The sequence below is a fragment of the Pungitius pungitius genome, chromosome 4, assembly GCF_949316345.1.
Source record: "Pungitius pungitius chromosome 4, fPunPun2.1, whole genome shotgun sequence".
Lineage (NCBI taxonomy): Eukaryota > Metazoa > Chordata > Actinopteri > Perciformes > Gasterosteidae > Pungitius > Pungitius pungitius.
The window spans coordinates 4,628,921-4,656,480 of record NC_084903.1 but is presented as its reverse complement, the minus strand read 5'-3'; the positions used below and the strand labels follow the sequence as shown (position 1 = coordinate 4,656,480).

General features: G+C 38.8%; 31 non-coding genes across 31 annotated transcripts; all 31 read right to left on the bottom strand.

The window, feature by feature from the left end:
• Positions 1-129: 129 nt before the first annotated feature.
• LOC134127368 (U4 spliceosomal RNA) lies at positions 130-270 on the bottom strand. Its single transcript, XR_009956084.1, has one exon. It is a non-coding gene; the product is annotated as a U4 spliceosomal RNA (small nuclear RNA).
• A 1,295-nt stretch (positions 271-1,565) lies between these two features.
• Positions 1,566-1,706, bottom strand: LOC134127367 (U4 spliceosomal RNA). The gene has a single exon (XR_009956083.1). It is a non-coding gene; the product is annotated as a U4 spliceosomal RNA (small nuclear RNA).
• Positions 1,707-2,233: 527 nt separating this feature from the next.
• LOC134127366 (U4 spliceosomal RNA) lies at positions 2,234-2,374 on the bottom strand. The gene has a single exon (XR_009956082.1). It is a non-coding gene; the product is annotated as a U4 spliceosomal RNA (small nuclear RNA).
• A 527-nt stretch (positions 2,375-2,901) lies between these two features.
• LOC134127365 (U4 spliceosomal RNA) lies at positions 2,902-3,042 on the bottom strand. The gene has a single exon (XR_009956081.1). It is a non-coding gene; the product is annotated as a U4 spliceosomal RNA (small nuclear RNA).
• A 462-nt stretch (positions 3,043-3,504) lies between these two features.
• On the bottom strand, positions 3,505-3,645 carry LOC134127363 (U4 spliceosomal RNA). The gene has a single exon (XR_009956079.1). It is a non-coding gene; the product is annotated as a U4 spliceosomal RNA (small nuclear RNA).
• Positions 3,646-4,172: 527 nt separating this feature from the next.
• On the bottom strand, positions 4,173-4,313 carry LOC134127362 (U4 spliceosomal RNA). The gene has a single exon (XR_009956078.1). It is a non-coding gene; the product is annotated as a U4 spliceosomal RNA (small nuclear RNA).
• Positions 4,314-4,775: 462 nt separating this feature from the next.
• On the bottom strand, positions 4,776-4,916 carry LOC134127361 (U4 spliceosomal RNA). The gene has a single exon (XR_009956077.1). It is a non-coding gene; the product is annotated as a U4 spliceosomal RNA (small nuclear RNA).
• Positions 4,917-5,443: 527 nt separating this feature from the next.
• Positions 5,444-5,584, bottom strand: LOC134127360 (U4 spliceosomal RNA). Its single transcript, XR_009956076.1, has one exon. It is a non-coding gene; the product is annotated as a U4 spliceosomal RNA (small nuclear RNA).
• A 462-nt stretch (positions 5,585-6,046) lies between these two features.
• On the bottom strand, positions 6,047-6,187 carry LOC134127359 (U4 spliceosomal RNA). Its single transcript, XR_009956075.1, has one exon. It is a non-coding gene; the product is annotated as a U4 spliceosomal RNA (small nuclear RNA).
• A 527-nt stretch (positions 6,188-6,714) lies between these two features.
• Positions 6,715-6,855, bottom strand: LOC134127487 (U4 spliceosomal RNA). Its single transcript, XR_009956203.1, has one exon. It is a non-coding gene; the product is annotated as a U4 spliceosomal RNA (small nuclear RNA).
• A 527-nt stretch (positions 6,856-7,382) lies between these two features.
• LOC134127486 (U4 spliceosomal RNA) lies at positions 7,383-7,523 on the bottom strand. The gene has a single exon (XR_009956202.1). It is a non-coding gene; the product is annotated as a U4 spliceosomal RNA (small nuclear RNA).
• A 462-nt stretch (positions 7,524-7,985) lies between these two features.
• LOC134127485 (U4 spliceosomal RNA) lies at positions 7,986-8,126 on the bottom strand. The gene has a single exon (XR_009956201.1). It is a non-coding gene; the product is annotated as a U4 spliceosomal RNA (small nuclear RNA).
• A 527-nt stretch (positions 8,127-8,653) lies between these two features.
• Positions 8,654-8,794, bottom strand: LOC134127443 (U4 spliceosomal RNA). Its single transcript, XR_009956159.1, has one exon. It is a non-coding gene; the product is annotated as a U4 spliceosomal RNA (small nuclear RNA).
• Positions 8,795-9,256: 462 nt separating this feature from the next.
• LOC134127484 (U4 spliceosomal RNA) lies at positions 9,257-9,397 on the bottom strand. The gene has a single exon (XR_009956200.1). It is a non-coding gene; the product is annotated as a U4 spliceosomal RNA (small nuclear RNA).
• A 527-nt stretch (positions 9,398-9,924) lies between these two features.
• On the bottom strand, positions 9,925-10,065 carry LOC134127483 (U4 spliceosomal RNA). The gene has a single exon (XR_009956199.1). It is a non-coding gene; the product is annotated as a U4 spliceosomal RNA (small nuclear RNA).
• Positions 10,066-10,527: 462 nt separating this feature from the next.
• LOC134127481 (U4 spliceosomal RNA) lies at positions 10,528-10,668 on the bottom strand. The gene has a single exon (XR_009956197.1). It is a non-coding gene; the product is annotated as a U4 spliceosomal RNA (small nuclear RNA).
• A 527-nt stretch (positions 10,669-11,195) lies between these two features.
• LOC134127480 (U4 spliceosomal RNA) lies at positions 11,196-11,336 on the bottom strand. Its single transcript, XR_009956196.1, has one exon. It is a non-coding gene; the product is annotated as a U4 spliceosomal RNA (small nuclear RNA).
• Positions 11,337-11,798: 462 nt separating this feature from the next.
• Positions 11,799-11,939, bottom strand: LOC134127479 (U4 spliceosomal RNA). Its single transcript, XR_009956195.1, has one exon. It is a non-coding gene; the product is annotated as a U4 spliceosomal RNA (small nuclear RNA).
• Positions 11,940-12,401: 462 nt separating this feature from the next.
• On the bottom strand, positions 12,402-12,542 carry LOC134127478 (U4 spliceosomal RNA). The gene has a single exon (XR_009956194.1). It is a non-coding gene; the product is annotated as a U4 spliceosomal RNA (small nuclear RNA).
• A 527-nt stretch (positions 12,543-13,069) lies between these two features.
• On the bottom strand, positions 13,070-13,210 carry LOC134127477 (U4 spliceosomal RNA). The gene has a single exon (XR_009956193.1). It is a non-coding gene; the product is annotated as a U4 spliceosomal RNA (small nuclear RNA).
• A 527-nt stretch (positions 13,211-13,737) lies between these two features.
• Positions 13,738-13,878, bottom strand: LOC134127476 (U4 spliceosomal RNA). The gene has a single exon (XR_009956192.1). It is a non-coding gene; the product is annotated as a U4 spliceosomal RNA (small nuclear RNA).
• A 527-nt stretch (positions 13,879-14,405) lies between these two features.
• LOC134127442 (U4 spliceosomal RNA) lies at positions 14,406-14,546 on the bottom strand. Its single transcript, XR_009956158.1, has one exon. It is a non-coding gene; the product is annotated as a U4 spliceosomal RNA (small nuclear RNA).
• A 527-nt stretch (positions 14,547-15,073) lies between these two features.
• Positions 15,074-15,214, bottom strand: LOC134127475 (U4 spliceosomal RNA). Its single transcript, XR_009956191.1, has one exon. It is a non-coding gene; the product is annotated as a U4 spliceosomal RNA (small nuclear RNA).
• Positions 15,215-15,676: 462 nt separating this feature from the next.
• On the bottom strand, positions 15,677-15,817 carry LOC134127474 (U4 spliceosomal RNA). Its single transcript, XR_009956190.1, has one exon. It is a non-coding gene; the product is annotated as a U4 spliceosomal RNA (small nuclear RNA).
• A 462-nt stretch (positions 15,818-16,279) lies between these two features.
• LOC134127473 (U4 spliceosomal RNA) lies at positions 16,280-16,420 on the bottom strand. The gene has a single exon (XR_009956189.1). It is a non-coding gene; the product is annotated as a U4 spliceosomal RNA (small nuclear RNA).
• Positions 16,421-16,947: 527 nt separating this feature from the next.
• LOC134127472 (U4 spliceosomal RNA) lies at positions 16,948-17,088 on the bottom strand. The gene has a single exon (XR_009956188.1). It is a non-coding gene; the product is annotated as a U4 spliceosomal RNA (small nuclear RNA).
• Positions 17,089-17,615: 527 nt separating this feature from the next.
• On the bottom strand, positions 17,616-17,756 carry LOC134127470 (U4 spliceosomal RNA). The gene has a single exon (XR_009956186.1). It is a non-coding gene; the product is annotated as a U4 spliceosomal RNA (small nuclear RNA).
• A 527-nt stretch (positions 17,757-18,283) lies between these two features.
• LOC134127469 (U4 spliceosomal RNA) lies at positions 18,284-18,424 on the bottom strand. The gene has a single exon (XR_009956185.1). It is a non-coding gene; the product is annotated as a U4 spliceosomal RNA (small nuclear RNA).
• A 7,099-nt stretch (positions 18,425-25,523) lies between these two features.
• LOC134127468 (U4 spliceosomal RNA) lies at positions 25,524-25,664 on the bottom strand. Its single transcript, XR_009956184.1, has one exon. It is a non-coding gene; the product is annotated as a U4 spliceosomal RNA (small nuclear RNA).
• Positions 25,665-26,191: 527 nt separating this feature from the next.
• On the bottom strand, positions 26,192-26,332 carry LOC134127467 (U4 spliceosomal RNA). The gene has a single exon (XR_009956183.1). It is a non-coding gene; the product is annotated as a U4 spliceosomal RNA (small nuclear RNA).
• A 527-nt stretch (positions 26,333-26,859) lies between these two features.
• On the bottom strand, positions 26,860-27,000 carry LOC134127466 (U4 spliceosomal RNA). The gene has a single exon (XR_009956182.1). It is a non-coding gene; the product is annotated as a U4 spliceosomal RNA (small nuclear RNA).
• Between the last annotated feature and the right edge of the window lie 560 nt (positions 27,001-27,560).

The following is a 27,560-nucleotide window of genomic DNA, read 5'->3' as shown; positions in this document are numbered from 1 at the left end:
TTCTAAGGATGTTAAAACAAATTTGAAATTTTAGGCAGATACCTCAATTTTAGGAATATCATTCTCCATTCCCCTATGACCTGCAATCCACACATGGTTAAAAGATTTCTTTTGACATAAAATCCCAAGTCTCTTTAGAGACTAACAAAAATTGCCTCAGCTGACTATATTTCAAGTCATCTTTGGCGGGTATTGGGTTAAAGTTTTCAACCAGCAATAATCACGTCTCAGTAAACTTCATAGACTATGAAATTGCCTCTGCACAAGAATACCTATTGCTACAAACGCATTAAACAGTACATGCCTTAATACTCCCGAAACCAATGGTGCAGGACTCTAACCTTACAGCATGTATGTTAATGTTTTGGTGATTTTCTCTCTACAAACCACGCCCATTTCAAGTTTTCACAATTAATGCTGGACATGCCATAGGCATTATTCCAAGTTATGAGAGTTAATGCTGGATATGGCAACACAGTACAATTAGTACAATCCACTTTGTTGGCAAAACAGTACACTTAGTACAAATCACTTTGTTGGCAGTACAATTATTAAAATCCACTTTGATGGCAACACAGTACACTGAGTACAAATCACTTTGTTGGCAGTACACTTAGTACAATCCATTTTATTGGCCTGGAGTAGTAAAACTTTACATTTTACCAGAGTTCTAAGGATGTTAAAACAAATTTGAAATTTTAGGCAGATACCTCAATTTTAGGAATATCATTGTTACGTCCCCTGACGTAATAGTGATGGTGCATTTGCTGGTGATGTTTTCTCCCCTCCTCCTGCCTTTCTCTCTCTCTCTCTCTCTGCCATGCAGCCCTCAAACGATCCCCAGCTGATGTCCATTAGCTGGAGCCTGGCAGTGGGTATAAGGCAGCAAGGAAACCAGATGGAGGGTGGATTCTTCCCCTGCGAGCTATCACAGCGCGTGTTCATGGTAGAGACCTGTCTGTGGAGTTGGTCTCACCACAAACGGTGTAAACGGTGTAAACGGTGTAAATGGTGTAGGGAGTTGGGTGCCATTTTGTTTGGAGGTTCACCTCACTAACTTTTTCTCTTGTTTTTCTATTAGTCAGGGAGAGAGGTAAGATGACTGTCTTTTGTTTTATCCCTTTTGTTTGTTAGGGAAGGTAGCTCCTCATAATCTTAAGGAAGCCTTGTTTTGTTTGTTATTTTGGCCTGGCCCTCTCCTGACGATTTGGTTACCATTTGTTTGTTTGCCGTTTTGTTATAAGCTGATCTGCCCTACCCTAAGGTTTTATTAAACCTATTAATAAAACTATAAATACTTTACATTTGTTCTGTTTCCCTTTTGTGACCGCGTTAGAATCTAAGGGTGTTGTGTCATTTCTTCTGGAAGTTCAGTGTAAAGTGCGGTCAGAGCTGGGAGTAGAGAAGGTGATTTCTCCATGTTTAACATTTTCTTTTGTTTTGTTACGTCCCTCATGGAACCCCTAGACAAAAATAGAGAGAGAGACGTAACAATCATTCTCCATTCCCCTATGACCTGCAATCCACACATGGTTAAAAGATTTCTTTTGACATAAAATCCCAAGTCTCTTTAGAGACTAACAAAAATTGCCTCAGCTGACTATATTTCAAGTCATCTTTGGCGGGTATTGGGTTAAAGTTTTCAACCAGCAATAATCACGTCTCAGTAAACTTCATAGACTATGAAATTGCCTCTGCACAAGAATACCTATTGCTACAAACGCATTAAACAGTACATGCCTTAATACTCCCGAAACCAATGGTGCAGGACTCTAACCTTACAGCATGTATGTTAATGTTTTGGTGATTTTCTCGCTACAAACCATGCCCATTTCAAGTTTTCACAATTAATGCTGGACATGCCATAGGCATTATTCCAAGTTATGAGAGTTAATGCTGGATATGGCAACACAGTACAATTAGTACAATCCACTTTGTTGGCAAAACAGTACACTTAGTACAAATCACTTTGTTGGCAGTACAATTATTAAAATCCACTTTGATGGCAACACAGTACACTGAGTACAAATCACTTTGTTGGCAGTACACTTAGTACAATCCATTTTATTGGCCTGGAGTAGTAAAACTTTACATTTTACCAGAGTTCTAAGGATGTTAAAACAAATTTGAAATTTTAGGCAGATACCTCAATTTTAGGAATATCATTCTCCATTCCCCTATGACCTGCAATCCACACATGGTTAAAAGATTTATTTTGACATAAAATCCCAAGTCTCTTTAGAGACTAACAAAAATTGCCTCAGCTGACTATATTTCAAGTCATCTTTGGCGGGTATTGGGTTAAAGTTTTCAACCAGCAATAATCACGTCTCAGTAAACTTCATAGACTATGAAATTGCCTCTGCACAAGAATACCTATTGCTACAAACGCATTAAACAGTACATGCCTTAATACTCCCGAAACCAATGGTGCAGGACTCTAACCTTACAGCATGTATGTTAATGTTTTGGTGATTTTCTCTCTACAAACCACGCCCATTTCAAGTTTTCACAATTAATGCTGGACATGCCATAGGCATTATTCCAAGTTATGAGAGTTAATGCTGGATATGGCAACACAGTACAATTAGTACAATCCACTTTGTTGGCTAAACAGTACACTTAGTACAAATCACTTTGTTGGCAGTACAATTATTAAAATCCACTTTGATGGCAACACAGTACACTGAGTACAAATCACTTTGTTGGCAGTACACTTAGTACAATCCATTTTATTGGCCTGGAGTAGTAGAGCTTTACACTTTACCAGAGTTCTAAGGATGTTAAAACAAATTTGAAATTTTAGGCAGATACCTCAATTTTAGGAATATCATTCTCTATTCCACTATGACCTGCAATCCACACATGGATAAAAGATTTCTTTTGACATAAAATCCCAAGTCTCTTTAGAGACTAACAAAAATTGCCTCAGCTGACTATATTTCAAGTCATCTTTGGCGGGTATTGGGTTAAAGTTTTCAACCAGCAATAATCACGTCTCAGTAAACTTCATAGACTATGAAATTGCCTCTGCACAAGAATACCTATTGCTACAAACGCATTAAACAGTACATGCCTTAATACTCCCGAAACCAATGGTGCAGGACTCTAACCTTACAGCATGTATGTTAATGTTTTGGTGATTTTCTCGCTACAAACCATGCCCATTTCAAGTTTTCACAATTAATGCTGGACATGCCATAGGCATTATTCCAAGTTATGAGAGTTAATGCTGGATATGGCAACACAGTACAATTAGTACAATCCACTTTGTTGGCAAAACAGTACACTGAGTACAAATCACTTTGTTGGCAGTACACTTAGTACAATCCATTTTATTGGCCTGGAGTAGTAGAGCTTTACACTTTACCAGAGTTCTAAGGATGTTAAAACAAATTTGAAATTTTAGGCAGATACCTCAATTTTAGGAATATCATTCTCTATTCCACTATGACCTGCAATCCACACATGGTTAAAAGATTTCTTTTGACATAAAATCCCAAGTCTCTTTAGAGACTAACAAAAATTGCCTCAGCTGACTATATTTCAAGTCATCTTTGGCGGGTATTGGGTTAAAGTTTTCAACCAGCAATAATCACGTCTCAGTAAACTTCATAGACTATGAAATTGCCTCTGCACAAGAATACCTATTGCTACAAACGCATTAAACAGTACATGCCTTAATACTCCCGAAACCAATGGTGCAGGACTCTAACCTTACAGCATGTATGTTAATGTTTTGGTGATTTTCTCTCTACAAACCACGCCCATTTCAAGTTTTCACAATTAATGCTGGACATGCCATAGGCATTATTCCAAGTTATGAGAGTTAATGCTGGATATGGCAACACAGTACAATTAGTACAATCCACTTTGTTGGCAAAACAGTACACTTAGTACAAATCACTTTGTTGGCAGTACAATTATTAAAATCCACTTTGATGGCAACACAGTACACTGAGTACAAATCACTTTGTTGGCAGTACACTTAGTACAATCCATTTTATTGGCCTGGAGTAGTAAAACTTTACATTTTACCAGAGTTCTAAGGATGTTAAAACAAATTTGAAATTTTAGGCAGATACCTCAATTTTAGGAATATCATTCTCCATTCCCCTATGACCTGCTATCCACACATGGTTAAAAGATTTCTTTTGACATAAAATCCCAAGTCTCTTTAGAGACTAACAAAAATTGCCTCAGCTGACTATATTTCAAGTCATCTTTGGCGGGTATTGGGTTAAAGTTTTCAACCAGCAATAATCACGTCTCAGTAAACTTCATAGACTATGAAATTGCCTCTGCACAAGAATACCTATTGCTACAAACGCATTAAACAGTACATGCCTTAATACTCCCGAAACCAATGGTGCAGGACTCTAACCTTACAGCATGTATGTTAATGTTTTGGTGATTTTCTCGCTACAAACCATGCCCATTTCAAGTTTTCACAATTAATGCTGGACATGCCATAGGCATTATTCCAAGTTATGAGAGTTAATGCTGGATATGGCAACACAGTACAATTAGTACAATCCACTTTGTTGGCAAAACAGTACACTGAGTACAAATCACTTTGTTGGCAGTACACTTAGTACAATCCATTTTATTGGCCTGGAGTAGTAGAGCTTTACACTTTACCAGAGTTCTAAGGATGTTAAAACAAATTTGAAATTTTAGGCAGATACCTCAATTTTAGGAATATCATTCTCTATTCCACTATGACCTGCAATCCACACATGGTTAAAAGATTTCTTTTGACATAAAATCCCAAGTCTCTTTAGAGACTAACAAAAATTGCCTCAGCTGACTATATTTCAAGTCATCTTTGGCGGGTATTGGGTTAAAGTTTTCAACCAGCAATAATCACGTCTCAGTAAACTTCATAGACTATGAAATTGCCTCTGCACAAGAATACCTATTGCTACAAACGCATTAAACAGTACATGCCTTAATACTCCCGAAACCAATGGTGCAGGACTCTAACCTTACAGCATGTATGTTAATGTTTTGGTGATTTTCTCTCTACAAACCACGCCCATTTCAAGTTTTCACAATTAATGCTGGACATGCCATAGGCATTATTCCAAGTTATGAGAGTTAATGCTGGATATGGCAACACAGTACAATTAGTACAATCCACTTTGTTGGCAAAACAGTACACTTAGTACAAATCACTTTGTTGGCAGTACAATTATTAAAATCCACTTTGATGGCAACACAGTACACTGAGTACAAATCACTTTGTTGGCAGTACACTTAGTACAATCCATTTTATTGGCCTGGAGTAGTAAAACTTTACATTTTACCAGAGTTCTAAGGATGTTAAAACAAATTTGAAATTTTAGGCAGATACCTCAATTTTAGGAATATCATTCTCCATTCCCCTATGACCTGCAATCCACACATGGTTAAAAGATTTCTTTTGACATAAAATCCCAAGTCTCTTTAGAGACTAACAAAAATTGCCTCAGCTGACTATATTTCAAGTCATCTTTGGCGGGTATTGGGTTAAAGTTTTCAACCAGCAATAATCACGTCTCAGTAAACTTCATAGACTATGAAATTGCCTCTGCACAAGAATACCTATTGCTACAAACGCATTAAACAGTACATGCCTTAATACTCCCGAAACCAATGGTGCAGGACTCTAACCTTACAGCATGTATGTTAATGTTTTGGTGATTTTCTCGCTACAAACCATGCCCATTTCAAGTTTTCACAATTAATGCTGGACATGCCATAGGCATTATTCCAAGTTATGAGAGTTAATGCTGGATATGGCAACACAGTACAATTAGTACAATCCACTTTGTTGGCAAAACAGTACACTTAGTACAAATCACTTTGTTGGCAGTACACTTAGTACAATCCATTTTATTGCCCTGGAGTAGTAGAGCTTTACACTTTACTAGAGTTCTAAGGATGTTAAAACAAATTTGAAATTTTAGGCAGATACCTCAATTTTAGCAATATCATTCTCTATTCCCCTATGACCTGCAATCCACACATGGATAAAAGATTTCTTTTGACATAAAATCCCAAGTCTCTTTAGAGACTAACAAAAATTGCCTCAGCTGACTATATTTCAAGTCATCTTTGGCGGGTATTGGGTTAAAGTTTTCAACCAGCAATAATCACGTCTCAGTAAACTTCATAGACTATGAAATTGCCTCTGCACAAGAATACCTATTGCTACAAACGCATTAAACAGTACATGCCTTAATACTCCCGAAACCAATGGTGCAGGACTCTAACCTTACAGCATGTATGTTAATGTTTTGGTGATTTTCTCTCTACAAACCACGCCCATTTCAAGTTTTCACAATTAATGCTGGACATGCCATAGGCATTATTCCAAGTTATGAGAGTTAATGCTGGATATGGCAACACAGTACAATTAGTACAATCCACTTTGTTGGCAAAACAGTACACTTAGTACAAATCACTTTGTTGGCAGTACAATTATTAAAATCCACTTTGATGGCAACACAGTACACTGAGTACAAATCACTTTGTTGGCAGTACACTTAGTACAATCCATTTTATTGGCCTGGAGTAGTAAAACTTTACATTTTACCAGAGTTCTAAGGATGTTAAAACAAATTTGAAATTTTAGGCAGATACCTCAATTTTAGGAATATCATTCTCCATTCCCCTATGACCTGCAATCCACACATGGTTAAAAGATTTCTTTTGACATAAAATCCCAAGTCTCTTTAGAGACTAACAAAAATTGCCTCAGCTGACTATATTTCAAGTCATCTTTGGCGGGTATTGGGTTAAAGTTTTCAACCAGCAATAATCACGTCTCAGTAAACTTCATAGACTATGAAATTGCCTCTGCACAAGAATACCTATTGCTACAAACGCATTAAACAGTACATGCCTTAATACTCCCGAAACCAATGGTGCAGGACTCTAACCTTACAGCATGTATGTTAATGTTTTGGTGATTTTCTCTCTACAAACCACGCCCATTTCAAGTTTTCACAATTAATGCTGGACATGCCATAGGCATTATTCCAAGTTATGAGAGTTAATGCTGGATATGGCAACACAGTACAATTAGTACAATCCACTTTGTTGGCTAAACAGTACACTTAGTACAAATCACTTTGTTGGCAGTACAATTATTAAAATCCACTTTGATGGCAACACAGTACACTGAGTACAAATCACTTTGTTGGCAGTACACTTAGTACAATCCATTTTATTGGCCTGGAGTAGTAGAGCTTTACACTTTACCAGAGTTCTAAGGATGTTAAAACAAATTTGAAATTTTAGGCAGATACCTCAATTTTAGGAATATCATTCTCTATTCCACTATGACCTGCAATCCACACATGGATAAAAGATTTCTTTTGACATAAAATCCCAAGTCTCTTTAGAGACTAACAAAAATTGCCTCAGCTGACTATATTTCAAGTCATCTTTGGCGGGTATTGGGTTAAAGTTTTCAACCAGCAATAATCACGTCTCAGTAAACTTCATAGACTATGAAATTGCCTCTGCACAAGAATACCTATTGCTACAAACGCATTAAACAGTACATGCCTTAATACTCCCGAAACCAATGGTGCAGGACTCTAACCTTACAGCATGTATGTTAATGTTTTGGTGATTTTCTCGCTACAAACCATGCCCATTTCAAGTTTTCACAATTAATGCTGGACATGCCATAGGCATTATTCCAAGTTATGAGAGTTAATGCTGGATATGGCAACACAGTACAATTAGTACAATCCACTTTGTTGGCAAAACAGTACACTTAGTACAAATCACTTTGTTGGCAGTACACTTAGTACAATCCATTTTATTGCCCTGGAGTAGTAGAGCTTTACACTTTACTAGAGTTCTAAGGATGTTAAAACAAATTTGAAATTTTAGGCAGATACCTCAATTTTAGCAATATCATTCTCTATTCCCCTATGACCTGCAATCCACACATGGATAAAAGATTTCTTTTGACATAAAATCCCAAGTCTCTTTAGAGACTAACAAAAATTGCCTCAGCTGACTATATTTCAAGTCATCTTTGGCGGGTATTGGGTTAAAGTTTTCAACCAGCAATAATCACGTCTCAGTAAACTTCATAGACTATGAAATTGCCTCTGCACAAGAATACCTATTGCTACAAACGCATTAAACAGTACATGCCTTAATACTCCCGAAACCAATGGTGCAGGACTCTAACCTTACAGCATGTATGTTAATGTTTTGGTGATTTTCTCTCTACAAACCACGCCCATTTCAAGTTTTCACAATTAATGCTGGACATGCCATAGGCATTATTCCAAGTTATGAGAGTTAATGCTGGATATGGCAACACAGTACAATTAGTACAATCCACTTTGTTGGCAAAACAGTACACTTAGTACAAATCACTTTGTTGGCAGTACAATTATTAAAATCCACTTTGATGGCAACACAGTACACTGAGTACAAATCACTTTGTTGGCAGTACACTTAGTACAATCCATTTTATTGGCCTGGAGTAGTAGAGCTTTACACTTTACCAGAGTTCTAAGGATGTTAAAACAAATTTGAAATTTTAGGCAGATACCTCAATTTTAGGAATATCATTCTCTATTCCACTATGACCTGCAATCCACACATGGTTAAAAGATTTCTTTTGACATAAAATCCCAAGTCTCTTTAGAGACTAACAAAAATTGCCTCAGCTGACTATATTTCAAGTCATCTTTGGCGGGTATTGGCTTAAAGTTTTCAACCAGCAATAATCACGTCTCAGTAAACTTCATAGACTATGAAATTGCCTCTGCACAAGAATACCTATTGCTACAAACGCATTAAACAGTACATGCCTTAATACTCCCGAAACCAATGGTGCAGGACTCTAACCTTACAGCATGTATGTTAATGTTTTGGTGATTTTCTCTCTACAAACCACGCCCATTTCAAGTTTTCACAATTAATGCTGGACATGCCATAGGCATTATTCCAAGTTATGAGAGTTAATGCTGGATATGGCAACACAGTACAATTAGTACAATCCACTTTGTTGGCAAAACAGTACACTTAGTACAAATCACTTTGTTGGCAGTACACTTAGTACAATCCATTTTATTGCCCTGGAGTAGTAGAGCTTTACACTTTACTAGAGTTCTAAGGATGTTAAAACAAATTTGAAATTTTAGGCAGATACCTCCATTTTAGCAATATCATTCTCTATTCCCCTATGACCTGCAATCCACACATGGATAAAAGATTTCTTTTGACATAAAATCCCAAGTCTCTTTAGAGACTAACAAAAATTGCCTCAGCTGACTATATTTCAAGTCATCTTTGGCGGGTATTGGGTTAAAGTTTTCAACCAGCAATAATCACGTCTCAGTAAACTTCATAGACTATGAAATTGCCTCTGCACAAGAATACCTATTGCTACAAACGCATTAAACAGTACATGCCTTAATACTCCCGAAACCAATGGTGCAGGACTCTAACCTTACAGCATGTATGTTAATGTTTTGGTGATTTTCTCTCTACAAACCACGCCCATTTCAAGTTTTCACAATTAATGCTGGACATGCCATAGGCATTATTCCAAGTTATGAGAGTTAATGCTGGATATGGCAACACAGTACAATTAGTACAATCCACTTTGTTGGCAAAACAGTACACTTAGTACAAATCACTTTGTTAGCAGTACAATTATTAAAATCCACTTTGATGGCAACACAGTACACTGAGTACAAATCACTTTGTTGGCAGTACACTTAGTACAATCCATTTTATTGGCCTGGAGTAGTAAAACTTTACATTTTACCAGAGTTCTAAGGATGTTAAAACAAATTTGAAATTTTAGGCAGATACCTCAATTTTAGGAATATCATTCTCCATTCCCCTATGACCTGCAATCCACACATGGTTAAAAGATTTCTTTTGACATAAAATCCCAAGTCTCTTTAGAGACTAACAAAAATTGCCTCAGCTGACTATATTTCAAGTCATCTTTGGCGGGTATTGGGTTAAAGTTTTCAACCAGCAATAATCACGTCTCAGTAAACTTCATAGACTATGAAATTGCCTCTGCACAAGAATACCTATTGCTACAAACGCATTAAACAGTACATGCCTTAATACTCCCGAAACCAATGGTGCAGGACTCTAACCTTACAGCATGTATGTTAATGTTTTGGTGATTTTCTCTCTACAAACCACGCCCATTTCAAGTTTTCACAATTAATGCTGGACATGCCATAGGCATTATTCCAAGTTATGAGAGTTAATGCTGGATATGGCAACACAGTACAATTAGTACAATCCACTTTGTTGGCAAAACAGTACACTTAGTACAAATCACTTTGTTGGCAGTACACTTAGTACAATCCATTTTATTGCCCTGGAGTAGTAGAGCTTTACACTTTACTAGAGTTCTAAGGATGTTAAAACAAATTTGAAATTTTAGGCAGATACCTCAATTTTAGCAATATCATTCTCTATTCCCCTATGACCTGCAATCCACACATGGATAAAAGATTTCTTTTGACATAAAATCCCAAGTCTCTTTAGAGACTAACAAAAATTGCCTCAGCTGACTATATTTCAAGTCATCTTTGGCGGGTATTGGGTTAAAGTTTTCAACCAGCAATAATCACGTCTCAGTAAACTTCATAGACTATGAAATTGCCTCTGCACAAGAATACCTATTGCTACAAACGCATTAAACAGTACATGCCTTAATACTCCCGAAACCAATGGTGCAGGACTCTAACCTTACAGCATGTATGTTAATGTTTTGGTGATTTTCTCTCTACAAACCACGCCCATTTCAAGTTTTCACAATTAATGCTGGACATGCCATAGGCATTATTCCAAGTTATGAGAGTTAATGCTGGATATGGCAACACAGTACAATTAGTACAATCCACTTTGTTGGCAAAACAGTACACTTAGTACAAATCACTTTGTTGGCAGTACAATTATTAAAATCCACTTTGATGGCAACACAGTACACTGAGTACAAATCACTTTGTTGGCAGTACACTTAGTACAATCCATTTTATTGGCCTGGAGTAGTAGAGCTTTACACTTTACCAGAGTTCTAAGGATGTTAAAACAAATTTGAAATTTTAGGCAGATACCTCAATTTTAGGAATATCATTCTCTATTCCACTATGACCTGCAATCCACACATGGTTAAAAGATTTCTTTTGACATAAAATCCCAAGTCTCTTTAGAGACTAACAAAAATTGCCTCAGCTGACTATATTTCAAGTCATCTTTGGCGGGTATTGGGTTAAAGTTTTCAACCAGCAATAATCACGTCTCAGTAAACTTCATAGACTATGAAATTGCCTCTGCACAAGAATACCTATTGCTACAAACGCATTAAACAGTACATGCCTTAATACTCCCGAAACCAATGGTGCAGGACTCTAACCTTACAGCATGTATGTTAATGTTTTGGTGATTTTCTCGCTACAAACCATGCCCATTTCAAGTTTTCACAATTAATGCTGGACATGCCATAGGCATTATTCCAAGTTATGAGAGTTAATGCTGGATATGGCAACACAGTACAATTAGTACAATCCACTTTGTTGGCAAAACAGTACACTTAGTACAAATCACTTTGTTGGCAGTACACTTAGTACAATCCATTTTATTGCCCTGGAGTAGTAGAGCTTTACACTTTACTAGAGTTCTAAGGATGTTAAAACAAATTTGAAATTTTAGGCAGATACCTCAATTTTAGCAATATCATTCTCTATTCCCCTATGACCTGCAATCCACACATGGATAAAAGATTTCTTTTGACATAGAATCCCAAGTCTCTTTAGAGACTAACAAAAATTGCCTCAGCTGACTATATTTCAAGTCATCTTTGGCGGGTATTGGGTTAAAGTTTTCAACCAGCAATAATCACGTCTCAGTAAACTTCATAGACTATGAAATTGCCTCTGCACAAGAATACCTATTGCTACAAACGCATTAAACAGTACATGCCTTAATACTCCCGAAACCAATGGTGCAGGACTCTAACCTTACAGCATGTATGTTAATGTTTTGGTGATTTTCTCGCTACAAACCATGCCCATTTCAAGTTTTCACAATTAATGCTGGACATGCCATAGGCATTATTCCAAGTTATGAGAGTTAATGCTGGATATGGCAACACAGTACAATTAGTACAATCCACTTTGTTGGCAAAACAGTACACTTAGTACAAATCACTTTGTTGGCAGTACACTTAGTACAATCCATTTTATTGCCCTGGAGTAGTAGAGCTTTACACTTTACTAGAGTTCTAAGGATGTTAAAACAAATTTGAAATTTTAGGCAGATACCTCCATTTTAGCAATATCATTCTCTATTCCCCTATGACCTGCAATCCACACATGGATAAAAGATTTCTTTTGACATAAAATCCCAAGTCTCTTTAGAGACTAACAAAAATTGCCTCAGCTGACTATATTTCAAGTCATCTTTGGCGGGTATTGGGTTAAAGTTTTCAACCAGCAATAATCACGTCTCAGTAAACTTCATAGACTATGAAATTGCCTCTGCACAAGAATACCTATTGCTACAAACGCATTAAACAGTACATGCCTTAATACTCCCGAAACCAATGGTGCAGGACTCTAACCTTACAGCATGTATGTTAATGTTTTGGTGATTTTCTCTCTACAAACCACGCCCATTTCAAGTTTTCACAATTAATGCTGGACATGCCATAGGCATTATTCCAAGTTATGAGAGTTAATGCTGGATATGGCAACACAGTACAATTAGTACAATCCACTTTGTTGGCAAAACAGTACACTTAGTACAAATCACTTTGTTGGCAGTACAATTATTAAAATCCACTTTGATGGCAACACAGTACACTGAGTACAAATCACTTTGTTGGCAGTACACTTAGTACAATCCATTTTATTGGCCTGGAGTAGTAAAACTTTACATTTTACCAGAGTTCTAAGGATGTTAAAACAAATTTGAAATTTTAGGCAGATACCTCAATTTTAGGAATATCATTCTCCATTCCCCTATGACCTGCAATCCACACATGGTTAAAAGATTTCTTTTGACATAAAATCCCAAGTCTCTTTAGAGACTAACAAAAATTGCCTCAGCTGACTATATTTCAAGTCATCTTTGGCGGGTATTGGGTTAAAGTTTTCAACCAGCAATAATCACGTCTCAGTAAACTTCATAGACTATGAAATTGCCTCTGCACAAGAATACCTATTGCTACAAACGCATTAAACAGTACATGCCTTAATACTCCCGAAACCAATGGTGCAGGACTCTAACCTTACAGCATGTATGTTAATGTTTTGGTGATTTTCTCTCTACAAACCACGCCCATTTCAAGTTTTCACAATTAATGCTGGACATGCCATAGGCATTATTCCAAGTTATGAGAGTTAATGCTGGATATGGCAACACAGTACAATTAGTACAATCCACTTTGTTGGCAAAACAGTACACTTAGTACAAATCACTTTGTTGGCAGTACAATTATTAAAATCCACTTTGATGGCAACACAGTACACTGAGTACAAATCACTTTGTTGGCAGTACACTTAGTACAATCCATTTTATTGGCCTGGAGTAGTAAAACTTTACATTTTACCAGAGTTCTAAGGATGTTAAAACAAATTTGAAATTTTAGGCAGATACCTCAATTTTAGGAATATCATTCTCCATTCCCCTATGACCTGCAATCCACACATGGTTAAAAGATTTCTTTTGACATAAAATCCCAAGTCTCTTTAGAGACTAACAAAAATTGCCTCAGCTGACTATATTTCAAGTCATCTTTGGCGGGTATTGGGTTAAAGTTTTCAACCAGCAATAATCACGTCTCAGTAAACTTCATAGACTATGAAATTGCCTCTGCACAAGAATACCTATTGCTACAAACGCATTAAACAGTACATGCCTTAATACTCCCGAAACCAATGGTGCAGGACTCTAACCTTACAGCATGTATGTTAATGTTTTGGTGATTTTCTCTCTACAAACCACGCCCATTTCAAGTTTTCACAATTAATGCTGGACATGCCATAGGCATTATTCCAAGTTATGAGAGTTAATGCTGGATATGGCAACACAGTACAATTAGTACAATCCACTTTGTTGGCAAAACAGTACACTTAGTACAAATCACTTTGTTGGCAGTACAATTATTAAAATCCACTTTGATGGCAACACAGTACACTGAGTACAAATCACTTTGTTGGCAGTACACTTAGTACAATCCATTTTATTGGCCTGGAGTAGTAAAACTTTACATTTTACTAGAGTTCTAAGGATGTTAAAACAAATTTGAAATTTTAGGCAGATACCTCAATTTTAGCAATATCATTCTCTATTCCCCTATGACCTGCAATCCACACATGGATAAAAGATTTCTTTTGACATAAAATCCCAAGTCTCTTTAGAGACTAACAAAAATTGCCTCAGCTGACTATATTTCAAGTCATCTTTGGCGGGTATTGGGTTAAAGTTTTCAACCAGCAATAATCACGTCTCAGTAAACTTCATAGACTATGAAAATGCCTCTGCACAAGAATACCTATTGCTACAAACGCATTAAACAGTACATGCCTTAATACTCCCGAAACCAATGGTGCAGGACTCTAACCTTACAGCATGTATGTTAATGTTTTGGTGATTTTCTCTCTACAAACCACGCCCATTTCAAGTTTTCACAATTAATGCTGGACATGCCATAGGCATTATTCCAAGTTATGAGAGTTAATGCTGGATATGGCAACACAGTACAATTAGTACAATCCACTTTGTTGGCAAAACAGTACACTTAGTACAAATCACTTTGTTGGCAGTACAATTATTAAAATCCACTTTGATGGCAACACAGTACACTGAGTACAAATCACTTTGTTGGCAGTACACTTAGTACAATCCATTTTATTGGCCTGGAGTAGTAGAGCTTTACACTTTACCAGAGTTCTAAGGATGTTAAAACAAATTTGAAATTTTAGGCAGATACCTCAATTTTAGGAATATCATTCTCTATTCCACTATGACCTGCAATCCACACATGGTTAAAAGATTTCTTTTGACATAAAATCCCAAGTCTCTTTAGAGACTAACAAAAATTGCCTCAGCTGACTATATTTCAAGTCATCTTTGGCGGGTATTGGGTTAAAGTTTTCAACCAGCAATAATCACGTCTCAGTAAACTTCATAGACTATGAAATTGCCTCTGCACAAGAATACCTATTGCTACAAACGCATTAAACAGTACATGCCTTAATACTCCCGAAACCAATGGTGCAGGACTCTAACCTTACAGCATGTATGTTAATGTTTTGGTGATTTTCTCGCTACAAACCATGCCCATTTCAAGTTTTCACAATTAATGCTGGACATGCCATAGGCATTATTCCAAGTTATGAGAGTTAATGCTGGATATGGCAACACAGTACAATTAGTACAATCCACTTTGTTGGCAAAACAGTACACTTAGTACAAATCACTTTGTTGGCAGTACACTTAGTACAATCCATTTTATTGCCCTGGAGTAGTAGAGCTTTACACTTTACTAGAGTTCTAAGGATGTTAAAACAAATTTGAAATTTTAGGCAGATACCTCAATTTTAGCAATATCATTCTCTATTCCCCTATGACCTGCAATCCACACATGGATAAAAGATTTCTTTTGACATAAAATCCCAAGTCTCTTTAGAGACTAACAAAAATTGCCTCAGCTGACTATATTTCAAGTCATCTTTGGCGGGTATTGGGTTAAAGTTTTCAACCAGCAATAATCACGTCTCAGTAAACTTCATAGACTATGAAATTGCCTCTGCACAAGAATACCTATTGCTACAAACGCATTAAACAGTACATGCCTTAATACTCCCGAAACCAATGGTGCAGGACTCTAACCTTACAGCATGTATGTTAATGTTTTGGTGATTTTCTCGCTACAAACCATGCCCATTTCAAGTTTTCACAATTAATGCTGGACATGCCATAGGCATTATTCCAAGTTATGAGAGTTAATGCTGGATATGGCAACACAGTACAATTAGTACAATCCACTTTGTTGGCAAAACAGTACACTTAGTACAAATCACTTTGTTGGCAGTACACTTAGTACAATCCATTTTATTGCCCTGGAGTAGTAGAGCTTTACACTTTACTAGAGTTCTAAGGATGTTAAAACAAATTTGAAATTTTAGGCAGATACCTCCATTTTAGCAATATCATTCTCTATTCCCCTATGACCTGCAATCCACACATGGATAAAAGATTTCTTTTGACATAAAATCCCAAGTCTCTTTAGAGACTAACAAAAATTGCCTCAGCTGACTATATTTCAAGTCATCTTTGGCGGGTATTGGGTTAAAGTTTTCAACCAGCAATAATCACGTCTCAGTAAACTTCATAGACTATGAAATTGCCTCTGCACAAGAATACCTATTGCTACAAACGCATTAAACAGTACATGCCTTAATACTCCCGAAACCAATGGTGCAGGACTCTAACCTTACAGCATGTATGTTAATGTTTTGGTGATTTTCTCTCTACAAACCACGCCCATTTCAAGTTTTCACAATTAATGCTGGACATGCCATAGGCATTATTCCAAGTTATGAGAGTTAATGCTGGATATGGCAACACAGTACAATTAGTACAATCCACTTTGTTGGCAAAACAGTACACTTAGTACAAATCACTTTGTTGGCAGTACAATTATTAAAATCCACTTTGATGGCAACACAGTACACTGAGTACAAATCACTTTGTTGGCAGTACACTTAGTACAATCCATTTTATTGGCCTGGAGTAGTAAAACTTTACATTTTACCAGAGTTCTAAGGATGTTAAAACAAATTTGAAATTTTAGGCAGATACCTCAATTTTAGGAATATCATTCTCCATTCCCCTATGACCTGCAATCCACACATGGTTAAAAGATTTCTTTTGACATAAAATCCCAAGTCTCTTTAGAGACTAACAAAAATTGCCTCAGCTGACTATATTTCAAGTCATCTTTGGCGGGTATTGGGTTAAAGTTTTCAACCAGCAATAATCACGTCTCAGTAAACTTCATAGACTATGAAATTGCCTCTGCACAAGAATACCTATTGCTACAAACGCATTAAACAGTACATGCCTTAATACTCCCGAAACCAATGGTGCAGGACTCTAACCTTACAGCATGTATGTTAATGTTTTGGTGATTTTCTCTCTACAAACCACGCCCATTTCAAGTTTTCACAATTAATGCTGGACATGCCATAGGCATTATTCCAAGTTATGAGAGTTAATGCTGGATATGGCAACACAGTACAATTAGTACAATCCACTTTGTTGGCAAAACAGTACACTTAGTACAAATCACTTTGTTGGCAGTACAATTATTAAAATCCACTTTGATGGCAACACAGTACACTGAGTACAAATCACTTTGTTGGCAGTACACTTAGTACAATCCATTTTATTGGCCTGGAGTAGTAAAACTTTACATTTTACCAGAGTTCTAAGGATGTTAAAACAAATTTGAAATTTTAGGCAGATACCTCAATTTTAGGAATATCATTCTCCATTCCCCTATGACCTGCAATCCACACATGGTTAAAAGATTTCTTTTGACATAAAATCCCAAGTCTCTTTAGAGACTAACAAAAATTGCCTCAGCTGACTATATTTCAAGTCATCTTTGGCGGGTATTGGGTTAAAGTTTTCAACCAGCAATAATCACGTCTCAGTAAACTTCATAGACTATGAAATTGCCTCTGCACAAGAATACCTATTGCTACAAACGCATTAAACAGTACATGCCTTAATACTCCCGAAACCAATGGTGCAGGACTCTAACCTTACAGCATGTATGTTAATGTTTTGGTGATTTTCTCTCTACAAACCACGCCCATTTCAAGTTTTCACAATTAATGCTGGACATGCCATAGGCATTATTCCAAGTTATGAGAGTTAATGCTGGATATGGCAACACAGTACAATTAGTACAATCCACTTTGTTGGCAAAACAGTACACTTAGTACAAATCACTTTGTTGGCAGTACAATTATTAAAATCCACTTTGATGGCAACACAGTACACTGAGTACAAATCACTTTGTTGGCAGTACACTTAGTACAATCCATTTTATTGGCCTGGAGTAGTAAAACTTTACATTTTACCAGAGTTCTAAGGATGTTAAAACAAATTTGAAATTTTAGGCAGATACCTCAATTTTAGGAATATCATTCTCCATTCCCCTATGACCTGCAATCCACACATGGATAAAAGATTTCTTTTGACATAAAATCCCAAGTCTCTTTAGAGACTAACAAAAATTGCCTCAGCTGACTATATTTCAAGTCATCTTTGGCGGGTATTGGGTTAAAGTTTTCAACCAGCAATAATCACGTCTCAGTAAACTTCATAGACTATGAAATTGCCTCTGCACAAGAATACCTATTGCTACAAACGCATTAAACAGTACATGCCTTAATACTCCCGAAACCAATGGTGCAGGACTCTAACCTTACAGCATGTATGTTAATGTTTTGGTGATTTTCTCTCTACAAACCACGCCCATTTCAAGTTTTCACAATTAATGCTGGACATGCCATAGGCATTATTCCAAGTTATGAGAGTTAATGCTGGATATGGCAACACAGTACAATTAGTACAATCCACTTTGTTGGCAAAACAGTACACTTAGTACAAATCACTTTGTTGGCAGTACAATTATTAAAATCTACTTTGATGGCAACACAGTACACTGAGTACAAATCACTTTGTTGGCAGTACACTTAGTACAATCCATTTTATTGGCCTGGAGTAGTAAAACTTTACATTTTACCAGAGTTCTAAGGATGTTAAAACAAATTTGAAATTTTAGGCAGATACCTCAATTTTAGGAATATCATTGTTACGTCCCCTGACGTAATAGTGATGGTGCATTTGCTGGTGATGTTTTCTCCCCTCCTCCTGCCTTTCTCTCTCTCTCTCTCTCTGCCATGCAGCCCTCAAACGATCCCCAGCTGATGTCCATTAGCTGGAGCCTGGCAGTGGGTATAAGGCAGCAAGGAAACCAGATGGAGGGTGGATTCTTCCCCTGCGAGCTATCACAGCGCGTGTTCATGGTAGAGACCTGTCTGTGGAGTTGGTCTCACCACAAACGGTGTAAACGGTGTAAACGGTGTAAATGGTGTAGGGAGTTGGGTGCCATTTTGTTTGGAGGTTCACCTCACTAACTTTTTCTCTTGTTTTTCTATTAGTCAGGGAGAGAGGTAAGATGACTGTCTTTTGTTTTATCCCTTTTGTTTGTTAGGGAAGGTAGCTCCTCATAATCTTAAGGAAGCCTTGTTTTGTTTGTTATTTTGGCCTGGCCCTCTCCTGACGATTTGGTTACCATTTGTTTGTTTGCCGTTTTGTTATAAGCTGATCTGCCCTACCCTAAGGTTTTATTAAACCTATTAATAAAACTATAAATACTTTACATTTGTTCTGTTTCCCTTTTGTGACCGCGTTAGAATCTAAGGGTGTTGTGTCATTTCTTCTGGAAGTTCAGTGTAAAGTGCGGTCAGAGCTGGGAGTAGAGAAGGTGATTTCTCCATGTTTAACATTTTCTTTTGTTTTGTTACGTCCCTCATGGAACCCCTAGACAAAAATAGAGAGAGAGACGTAACAATTGGGGGCTCGTCCTATGCGTTAGTGTAATGTTGTGAAGCTTGCGGTATGTGCAATACATACATTTGCCCTGTGACAATTAGCTCATCGTTATTTAATTTGAAAATTCGTTTGCAAGCAACTCTACTTTGGTGAGTACAACTTTGTTCTTGATTGCTGGCTGTTTTCTGTTTTGTGTGAAAGAGGAGAGCATAGTGGGGAGATTAAAAGATGGAATTTGATCTAGTCTCGTTTACTCTTGCACCGACTATTGACGTCTTTAATCGCTGTAGAAAGCGAGATCTTATTCAGATAGCAGAGTTTTTTAATATCCTCATTGTCAAAGAAGCTACCAAACAGGTCATTAAAGAAAGGGTGTATGCCAAATTGGTAAGTGATGGAATTTTGGCAAGTGAAAGTGATGATGGTGAGGAGGTAGAGCAACGTGTAGCAGCAGATAAAGAGGAACATAGTGAAGGTCAGCCTGAAACTGACTTTGTGGCTTTACAGGACCCTAGGTTGGCGGTGAGGTTAAAAGAGTTGGAATTGGAAATAAAGAAGCAGGAATGTGAAGCTCAGATGATTAAATTGAGAACTGTTGAAATAGAGGCTGAGCGGGATATTAAGTTGCAAAGATTGGCTTTGGAAGCTCAGCGTACGGCTGTGCCGTTGCCAGATACCAAAACCTCTTCAATTTCCTCTCCTACATTGACACCTAGTAGGCCTTTGGCGGATGAGCATACCCATGTCTCTCCTGCCGGTCCTTTTGACCCCAGTCGATATATTAAACTGGTACCGCCGTTCAGGGAAGCGGAGGTAGATTCCTATTTTGTCACATTTGAGCGAGTTGCAGGAAAGTTAGCGTGGCCAAAAGAGATGTGGGCTCTGTTATTGCAGTGTAGCCTAACTGGAAAAGCGCAGGAGGTCTGTTCTTCCCTGCCAATCGAGTCTTCTCTTGATTATGATATAATCAAGGCAGCGGTTTTGCGCGCATTTGAACTTGTCCCTGAGGCATACCGGCAAAAATTTCGGCGACATGTGAAAACAGCCAGACAGTCTTACGTAGAGTTCGCAAGAGAGAAAAAGATTCTCTTTGAAAAATGGTGTCTCTCTAGCAAGATAACAACTCTGGAACAATTACAGGAGTTAATCATGCTAGAAGACTTTAAGAATTGTGTGCCAGAGAATGTGGTAGTTCATTTGAACGAGCAAAAAGTTGCTTGTCTGTCTAACGCTGCTGTCTTGGCTGACGAGTTTGTGTTGACCCATCGTACCGTTTTCTCTGCTCCTCGGCAGACAAGATTGGCCATGCCATATGCGGCCGATACGTTGAACATGATTCCTCCTGTAACCCGCCCTGTTGGAGCTGAAAATTTCCCAAAAGGTGCTCGTAGGTTTAAGTCGCTAAATAGTGAGAGACGTGAATGTTTTTTCTGTCTAAGCCCTGAACATTTGATTGCAGACTGCCACAGATGGAAGCAAAAGGGTTCGAAAACGAAGAACGTAGCACTGGCTCAGTCCTTACCAACGTTAAGCCCGGCTGATGTAGAAAGTTACCAGCCATTTCTTCTGGAGGGCATGGTTTCTATATATCCGGATACTGAGTTTAAGCCAGTAGTAATGCTTAGAGATACAGGGGCGGCGCAGTCCTTTATTCTTGAGCGTAGCCTACCATTTTCTGCGGAAACGTACACAGGACATGATGTGTTGGTCCGTGGTATTGAGATGCTCTGTGCTAATGTACCTTTGCATACGGTTCACTTAAAATCAGGTCTTGTCAGTGGTGCTGTTAAACTGGGGGTCCGTCGACAGTTACCTGTAGAAGGCATAGACGTACTCATAGGGAATGATTTAGCAGGGGGCGAAGTTTTTCCTTTTCCAATAGTGACACGTACCCCAAGTGTGGGGGAGAAGCCTAACCTTGTTACTTTGTATCCCTCGGCATTCCCTGCCTGTGCAGTGACCCGTGCACAAGCACATAAATTCAAGGAAGTGGTGGATCTTGCGGATTCTTTCCTAGTCCCTGGTACTACCCCATGTGAGTATACGCTGACCACAGAACCGGAGCCAATGCCTGATCCTTGTTCAGAGCCAAACCCCCCCTTTAAAGTGAGCCGGGAACATCTGATAGTTGCGCAGAGAGAAGACCCAACACTAGCTAAGTGTGCTAAAGCTACAGATCTTGGGAAAACACCTAACTCGGGGGTAATGTATTTCTGGGATAATGGACTGCTGATGCGTAGATGGAAGCCAGACGAAGACGATGAAAACTGTCAGATGGTGCAGCAAATCGTTTTGCCTTCTGGATACCGCACGCATGTGTTGAAGCTGGCTCATGAGCATGTAATGTCCGGTCATCTAGGAGTCACAAAGACGTACTATCGACTTTCCAGATACTTCTATTGGCCTGGTATAAAGTCTGCTGTGTCTGCCTTTTGCAAATCTTGTAAAGTATGCCAATTCGCAGGAAAGCCAAACCAAAGAGTGCCTGTCGCTCCTCTTTTGCCAATTCCTGTGATGGGTGAGCCATTTGAGCGATTGATCATAGATTGTGTGGGCCCCTTGCCCAAATCAAAGACAGGACATCAATATATGCTAACTATCATGTGTGCTGCGACCCGCTTTCCCGAAGCAGTTCCTTTACGCAGCTTGAAAGCCAAAACAGTTGCGAAAGAGCTGATAAAGTTCTGTTCCACCTTCGGTCTGCCAAAAGTAATCCAGACAGACCGTGGCACCAACTTCACGTCAAGGATGTTTGAGCAGATTCTAAAGGAGCTTGACATTAAGCACCAGTTATCAACTGCTTACCATCCAGAGTCACAGGGTGCAATTGAGAGGTTCCATCAAACTCTTAAAGCGATGCTGCGCAGCTATTGTGTAGAGACCGGAAAAGATTGGGAAGAGGGTCTCCCCTTTCTTCTGTTCGCTGTGAGAGAAACGGTACAAGAGTCACTAGGGTTTAGTCCAGCGGAGCTTGTCTTCGGTCATGTGGTGCGAGGGCCGTTAAAGTTGTTGAGCGAGCAACTGTTGACTGAACACCTAACTCCTGTGAGTATCCCTGAATACGTCCAAACTCTCCGTCAGAGACTAAGGAACGCTCGTGAAGTGGCAGCCAAACATCTTGAAACATCCCAAGGAAGAATGAAAGCACACTATGACCTGAAGTCTGTTAACAGATCTTTTCAGCCTGGCGATTTGGTTCTAGCTTTGCTAACCACTCCTGGTTCGGTGTTCCAGGCCAAGTTTACGGGTCCCTATGTTGTCAAGAAGAAAGTGAGTAACGTAAATTACGTTATTGACACACCCGACCGCAGATGTAAAAGCCGGTTGTGCCACATCAACATGCTGAAAGGGTATGTGACTGTGCGAGAGAAAGGTGAGACAAAGTGTGACAAACCCACGAAGGAAAAGAAAAGTGAGACCCCAAGTGTACCCCCCGCTACTGTTAATATGGTTACCACCTATACCATGGAAGATGACGGATTGTGTAACAAGGAAGTACCAGTTCCTTCCACCCGGTTAACAAATTCGGCAATCCTAAGTGACCTTAAGACTTACCATGCTCATCTTGGTGAAGCACAAGCTAAAGAACTGACTGAGCTGATGTATAAGTTCCCTAGTTTGTTCTCAGATGTGCCTGGCAGAACTGCACTGTGCTCCCATGACATTGATGTTGGAACGGCCTCTCCCATCAAGCAGCATCCTTATCGAGTCAATCCCCAAAAGCGTAACATAATGACGACTGAAGTGAAGTATATGTTGCAGAATGGAATTGCTGTGCCAAGTCAGAGCCCCTGGAGTTCGCCCTGCCTATTGGTACCAAAACCTGACTCCACCTATCGCTTCTGCACAGACTTTCGGAAAGTCAACAACGTGACTAAAGCTGATTCCTTCCCTCTTCCTAGAATGGAAGATTGTGTGGACCGAGTGGGTAACGCCAAGTTTGTAACAAAGCTAGACCTCTTGAAAGGATACTGGCAGATCCCTCTGACTGCGCGGGCATCGGAAATATCAGCTTTTGTCACCCCAGACAATTTTCTGCAGTATTCGGTCTTAGCTTTTGGTATGCGAAACGCTCCCGCAACGTTCCAACGTTTAATGTATAATGTGTTAACGGGTGTAGAAAACTGTGAAATATACCTGGATGATGTGGTCATCCACTCGCATACTTGGACCGAACATCTTGCCACCCTTGAGAAGGTTTTTCAGCGCTTGGCTGATGCCTCGTTGACCTTGAACCTTGCGAAGTGCGAGTTCGCTAAGGGGATGATCTGCTACCTGGGTAAACAAGTGGGACAGGGAATGGTGAAGCCTGTCGACGCCAAAATTGCGGCCGTCCTTGACTACAACGTTCCCTCTAATAAACGGGAACTGCGCAGGTTCCTTGGAATGTGTGGATACTACCGTGCTTTCTGCCCAAACTTTTCCTCCGTGGTCTCTCCACTAACTGATCTACTAAGCACTACAAAGAGGTTTGTCTGGACACCCAGTTGTGGGTATGCTTTCGAGGCAGCGAAGGACTTGCTCTGCAGTGCCCCCATACTCAAAGCCCCTCAATTTGATGCCCCGTTTAAGTTAGAAGTTGATGCCTCAGCTACAGGAGCCGGTGCGGTCCTTCTACAGGAGGACAATCTTGGTGTAGAGCATCCAGTTTCATACTTCTCTAAAAAGTTCTCAAGGTGTCAGCAGAACTATAGTGTCATTGAGAAGGAGGCCCTGGCAATGTTGATGGCACTACAGCACTTTGAAGTGTACGTAGGGGGTAGTCTTGCGCCAATAGTAGTGTACACGGACCATAATCCGTTAATTTTTCTTCAGCGCATGTCTAACTCGAGTCAGCGGCTTATGCGGTGGTCTCTCGCCGTTCAAGAATTTAATCTTGACATCCGCTACAAAAAAGGCCCAGAAAATGTTGTTGCAGACGCATTGTCTAGGTCATAACTGGTTTACTAACGGATAAGTACGGTAGCATGTGAATGCTCTTGCTTTTTAAGTATGTAAGTGCATTGGTGACTGTTTATTATAAATGCTGTGTGCCTATTTATAATCTTAACGGTGGGGGTGTTACGTCCCCTGGCGTAATAGTGATGGTGCATTTGCTGGTGATGTTTTCTCCCCTCCTCCTGCCTTTCTCTCTCTCTCTCTCTCTGCCATGCAGCCCTCAAACGATCCCCAGCTGATGTCCATTAGCTGGAGCCTGGCAGTGGGTATAAGGCAGCAAGGAAACCAGATGGAGGGTGGATTCTTCCCCTGCGAGCTATCACAGCGTGTGTTCATGGTAGAGACCTGTCTGTGGAGTTGGTCTCACCACAAACGGTGTAAACGGTGTAAACGGTGTAAATGGTGTAGGGAGTTGGGTGCCATTTTGTTTGGAGGTTCACCTCACTAACTTTTTCTCTTGTTTTTCTATTAGTCAGGGAGAGAGGTAAGATGACTGTCTTTTGTTTTATCCCTTTTGTTTGTTAGGGAAGGTAGCTCCTCATAATCTTAAGGAAGCCTTGTTTTGTTTGTTATTTTGGCCTGGCCCTCTCCTGACGATTTGGTTACCATTTGTTTGTTTGCCGTTTTGTTATAAGCTGATCTGCCCTACCCTAAGGTTTTATTAAACCTATTAATAAAACTATAAATACTTTACATTTGTTCTGTTTCCCTTTTGTGACCGCGTTAGAATCTAAGGGTGTTGTGTCATTTCTTCTGGAAGTTCAGTGTAAAGTGCGGTCAGAGCTGGGAGTAGAGAAGGTGATTTCTCCATGTTTAACATTTTCTTTTGTTTTGTTACGTCCCTCATGGAACCCCTAGACAAAAATAGAGAGAGAGACGTAACAATCATTCTCCATTCCCCTATGACCTGCAATCCACACATGGTTAAAAGATTTCTTTTGACATAAAATCCCAAGTCTCTTTAGAGACTAACAAAAATTGCCTCAGCTGACTATATTTCAAGTCATCTTTGGCGGGTATTGGGTTAAAGTTTTCAACCAGCAATAATCACGTCTCAGTAAACTTCATAGACTATGAAATTGCCTCTGCACAAGAATACCTATTGCTACAAACGCATTAAACAGTACATGCCTTAATACTCCCGAAACTAATGGTGCAGGACTCTAACCTTACAGCATGTATGTTAATGTTTTGGTGATTTTCTCTCTACAAACCACGCCCATTTCAAGTTTTCACAATTAATGCTGGACATGCCATAGGCATTATTCCAAGTTATGAGAGTTAATGCTGGATATGGCAACACAGTACAATTAGTACAATCCACTTTGTTGGCAAAACAGTACACTTAGTACAAATCACTTTGTTGGCAGTACAATTATTAAAATCCACTTTGATGGCAACACAGTACACTGAGTACAAATCACTTTGTTGGCAGTACACTTAGTACAATCCATTTTATTGGCCTGGAGTAGTAAAACTTTACATTTTACCAGAGTTCTAAGGATGTTAAAACAAATTTGAAATTTTAGGCAGATACCTCAATTTTAGGAATATCATTCTCCATTCCCCTATGACCTGCAATCCACACATGGTTAAAAGATTTCTTTTGACATAAAATCCCAAGTCTCTTTAGAGACTAACAAAAATTGCCTCAGCTGACTATATTTCAAGTCATCTTTGGCGGGTATTGGGTTAAAGTTTTCAACCAGCAATAATCACGTCTCAGTAAACTTCATAGACTATGAAATTGCCTCTGCACAAGAATACCTATTGCTACAAACGCATTAAACAGTACATGCCTTAATACTCCCGAAACCAATGGTGCAGGACTCTAACCTTACAGCATGTATGTTAATGTTTTGGTGATTTTCTCTCTACAAACCACGCCCATTTCAAGTTTTCACAATTAATGCTGGACATGCCATAGGCATTATTCCAAGTTATGAGAGTTAATGCTGGATATGGCAACACAGTACAATTAGTACAATCCACTTTGTTGGCAAAACAGTACACTTAGTACAAATCACTTTGTTGGCAGTACAATTATTAAAATCCACTTTGATGGCAACACAGTACACTGAGTACAAATCACTTTGTTGGCAGTACACTTAGTACAATCCATTTTATTGGCCTGGAGTAGTAAAACTTTACATTTTACCAGAGTTCTAAGGATGTTAAAACAAATTTGAAATTTTAGGCAGATACCTCAATTTTAGGAATATCATTCTCCATTCCCCTATGACCTGCAACCCACACATGGATAAAAGATTTCTTTTGACATAAAATCCCAAGTCTCTTTAGAGACTAACAAAAATTGCCTCAGCTGACTATATTTCAAGTCATCTTTGGCGGGTATTGGGTTAAAGTTTTCAACCAGCAATAATCACGTCTCAGTAAACTTCATAGACTATGAAATTGCCTCTGCACAAGAATACCTATTGCTACAAACGCATTAAACAGTACATGCCTTAATACTCCCGAAACCAATGGTGCAGGACTCTAACCTTACAGCATGTATGTTAATGTTTTGGTGATTTTCTCTCTACAAACCACGCCCATTTCAAGTTTTCACAATTAATGCTGGACATGCCATAGGCATTATTCCAAGTTATGAGAGTTAATGCTGGATATGGCAACACAGTACAATTAGTACAATCCACTTTGTTGGCAAAACAGTACACTTAGTACAAATCACTTTGTTGGCAGTACAATTATTAAAATCCACTTTGATGGCAACACAGTACACTGAGTACAAATCACTTTGTTGGCAGTACACTTAGTACAATCCATTTTATTGGCCTGGAGTAGTAAAACTTTACATTTTACCAGAGTTCTAAGGATGTTAAAACAAATTTGAAATTTTAGGCAGATACCTCAATTTTAGGAATATCATTGTTACGTCCCCTGACGTAATAGTGATGGTGCATTTGCTGGTGATGTTTTCTCCCCTCCTCCTGCCTTTCTCTCTCTCTCTCTCTCTGCCATGCAGCCCT